Source organism: Alexandromys fortis, unplaced genomic scaffold (genome assembly GCF_014885135.2).
Source record: "Alexandromys fortis isolate MF-2015 unplaced genomic scaffold, M_Fortis_MF-2015_v1.1 scaffold_74, whole genome shotgun sequence".
Lineage (NCBI taxonomy): Eukaryota > Metazoa > Chordata > Mammalia > Rodentia > Cricetidae > Alexandromys > Alexandromys fortis.
In genome coordinates, this window is record NW_026068008.1 from 9,100,490 (window position 1) to 9,104,549 (window position 4,060).

Genomic DNA, 4,060 nt, shown 5'->3' on the forward strand with positions numbered 1-4,060 from the left:
ATTGGAGACTTAACAGCCCACCTGAAATCTCTAGAAAACAAAGAAGCAGAGTCACCTAGGAGGAGTAGAAGACTGGAAATAATCAAACTGAGGGCTGAAATCAACAAAATAGAAACACAGAAAACAATCCAAAGAATCAATGAAACAAAAGCTGGTTCCTGGAGAAATTCAACAAGATTGATAAACCCCTATCCAAACTAATAAAATGCCAGAGAGAGAATATGCAAATTAAAAAGATCAGAAATGAAAAGGGGGACATAACCACAGACACAAAGGAAATTCAAAGAATCAATAGATCTTACTACAAAGCCTGTATGCCACAAAACTGGAAAATGTAAAAGAAATGGACAAATTTTTAGATAAATACCATATACCAAAGTAAACCAGGACCAGGTGTACAATCTAAATAGACCTGTTAGTGGCAAAGAATTAGAAGCTGTTATCAAAAACCTCCCTACCAAAACCTGATGGTTTCAATGCGGAATTCTACCAGAACTTCCTAGAAGACCTAATTCCTATACTCATTAATGTATTTCACAATATAGAAGCAGAAGAGTCATTGCCAAATTTTATGATGCTTTTATGATGCTACGTCACTCTGATACCAAAACCACACAAAGACTCAACAAAGAAAGAGAATTACAGGCCAATCTCACTCATGAACATCGACGCAAAAATCCTCAACAAAATATTGGCAAACCGTATCCAAGAACACATTAGAAAAATTATCCATTATGATCAAGTAGGCTTCATCCCAGAGATGCAGGGCTGGTTCAACATACGAAAATCTATCAATGTAATCCATCATATAAATAAGCTGAAAGAAAAAAACCATATGATCATTTCATTAGATGCTGAAAAAGTATTTGACAAAATTCAACATCCCTTTATGATAAAAGTCTTGGAGAGACTAGGGATACAAGGGTCATACCTAAATATAATAAAAGCTATATACAGCAAGCCGACAGCTAACATCAAATTAAACGGAGAGAAACTCAAAGCCATCCCACTAAACTCAGGAACACTAAACTCAGAAACCCACTCTCGCCATACCTCTTCAACATAGTGCTTGAAGTTCTAGCAATAGCAATAAGACAACATAAGGGGATCAAGGGGATTTGACTTGGAAAGGAAGAAGTTAAACTTTCGTTATTTGCAGATGATATGATAGTGTACATAAGTGACCCTCAAAACTCCACCAAGAAACTTTTACAGCTGATAAATACCTTTAGTAATGTGGCAGGATACAAGATCAACTCCAAAAAATCAGTCGCCCTCTTATACACAAAGGATATGGAAGCAGAGAGGGAAATCAGAGAAGCTTCACCTTTCACAATAGCCACAAACAGCATAAAATATCTCGGGGTAACTCTAACCAAGGAAGTAAAAGATCTATTTGACAAGAACTTTAAAGCATTGAAGAAAGAAATTGATGAGGATATCAGAAAATGGAAGGACCTCCCTTGCTCTTGGATTGGGAGGATCAACATAGTAAAAATGGCAATTCTACCAAAGGCAATTTATAGATTCAATGCAATTCCTATCAAGGTCCCATCAAAATTCTTCACGGATCTTGAGAGGACAATAATCAATTTTATATGGAAAAATAAAAAACCCAGGATAGCCAAAACAATCCTATACAATAAAGGATCTTCTGGAGGCATTACCATCCCTGACTTCAAACTCTATCACAGAGCTACAGTAATGAAAACAGTGTGGTATTGGCATAAAAACAGAGAAGTCGACCAATGGAATCGCATAGAAGACCCGGAATTTAATCCCCAAACCTATGAACACCTCATTTTCGACAAAGGAGCTAAAAGTATACAATGGAAGAAAGAAAGCATCTTCAACAAATGGTGCTGGCACAACTGGATGTCAACCTGTAGAAGATTGAAATTAGACCCATATCTATCACCTTGCACAAAACTCAAGTCCAAATGGATCAAAGACCTCAATATCAGTCCGAACACACTGAACCTGATAGAAGAGAAAGTGGGAAGTACCCTACAACAGATGGGCACAGGAGATCGCTTCTTAAGTATAACCCCAGCAGCACAGACACTAAGGACAACATTGAATAAATGGGACCTACTAAAGCTGAGAAGCTTCTGTAAAGCAAAGGACACTGTCACTAAGACAAAAAGGCAACCTACTGACTGGGAGAAGATCTTCACCAACCCCGCAACAGACAAAGGTCTGATCTCCAAAATATATAGAGAACTCAAGAAACTAGACTCTAAAATGCTAATTAACCCAATTAAAAAATGGGGCACTGAACTGAACAGAGAATTCTCAAAAGAAGAAGTTCAAATGGCCAAAAGACACCTAAGGTCATGCTCAACCTCATTAGCAATCAGGGAAATGCAAATCAAAACAACTTTGAGATATCATCTCACACCTGTCAGAATGGCTAAAATCAAAAGCACCGATGATAGCCTTTGCTGGAGAGGCTGTGGAGGAAGGGGTACCCTCATCCATTGCTGGTGGGAATGCAATCTTGTGCAACCACTTTGGAAATCAGTGTTTCGGTTTCTCAGGAAATTCGGGATCAACCTACCCCTGGACCCAGCAATACCACTCTTGGGAATATACCCAAGAGATGCCCTATCATATGACAAAAGCATTTGTTCAACTATGTTCATAGCAGCATTATTTGTAATAGCCAGAACCTGGAAACAACCTAGATGCCCTTCAATGGAAGAATGGATGAAGAAAGTGTGGAATATATACACATTAGAGTACTACGCTGCGGTAAAAAACAATGACTTCTCGAATTTTGCATGCAAATGGATGGAAATAGAAAACACTATCCTGAGCGAGGTAACCCAGACCCAAAAAGATGAACATGGGATGTACTCACTCATAATTGGTTTCTAGAGATAAATAAAGGTCAGTGAGTCTATAATTTGATATCCTAAATAAGCTAAATAAGAAGGTGATCCCAAAGAAAAACATATAGCTATCCTCGTGGTTATGTGAAGTAGATAAGATTCCCAGGCAAAAATTTGGATCTTGGGGGTGTGGTGGGATGGGGGTAAGGGGAGATGGGGAGAAAAAGTGAGAAGGGGAGGTTGGGGGGAACTTGGGGAAACGGGATGATTGGGATAAAGGAAGGTTGGATAGGGGAGCAGGGAAGCACATATCTTAATTAAGTGAGTCATCTTAGGGTTGGCAAGAGACTTGGACCTAGAGGGGCTCCTGGTGCACAGCGCAATGTCCCCAGTTAGTTCCTGGGGCAGCTGAGGATAGGGAACCTGAAATGACCCTATCCTATAGCCATACTAATGAATATCTTGCATATCACCATAGAACCTTCATCTGGCGATGGATGGAGATAGAGACAGAGACCCACACTGGAGCACAGGACTGAGCTCCCAATGTCCCAATGAGGAGCAGAAGGAGGGAGAAGATGAGCAAAGAAGTCAGGACCATAAGGGGTGCACCCACCCACGGAGACAGTGGGGCTGATCTATTGGGAGCTCACCAAGGCCAGCTGGACTGTGACTGAAAAAGCATGGGATAAAACTGGACTCTCTGAATATGGCAGACAATGAGGGCTGCCGAGAAGCCAAGGACAATGGCACTGGGTTTTGATCCTACTTCATGTTCTGGCTTTGTGGGAGCCTAACCAGTTTGAATGTTCTCCTTCCTAGACCAGGATGGAGGCGGGAGGACTTTGGACTTTCCACAGAGCAGGGAACCCTGACTGCTCTTCAGACTGGAGAGGGAGGGGGAAAGTAGTAAGGGGAGAGGGAGAAGAATGAGAGGAGAGGGAGGGAAAAGGGAGAAGGGGAGGGAAATGGGAGGCGGGGAGGAGGAGGAAATTTTTTTTTCAATAAAAAAAATCCAATTACCAGTGGGCTCCTTTACACAGCTAGTGTCTTGTACTTTGTGTCCACCCATACACAGAGAGCACCTACAGACCTGACAACATACACATTCAAACTCTCATTTGAGTGATCTATCCAAAAGAGAGGGCTGGATGATGGAAGAAATCCACATCCTGATACCATCTAATTTAGACAAACCATCCAACACATATACTCTATTCCATTAG

At 41.0% G+C, this 4,060-nt stretch overlaps 1 long non-coding RNA gene across 1 annotated transcript in view; it reads left to right on the forward strand.

Moving 5' to 3' along the window:
* The window catches only part of LOC126513418 (uncharacterized), a 64,267-nt gene extending 60,558 nt beyond the window's left edge, over positions 1–3,709 (forward strand). The window contains exon 4 of the long non-coding RNA XR_007595327.1: positions 3,313–3,709. This is a non-coding gene — a long non-coding RNA (uncharacterized lncRNA). The remainder of the gene's footprint in view (positions 1–3,312) is intronic.
* The last annotated feature ends 351 nt before the right edge of the window (positions 3,710–4,060 follow it).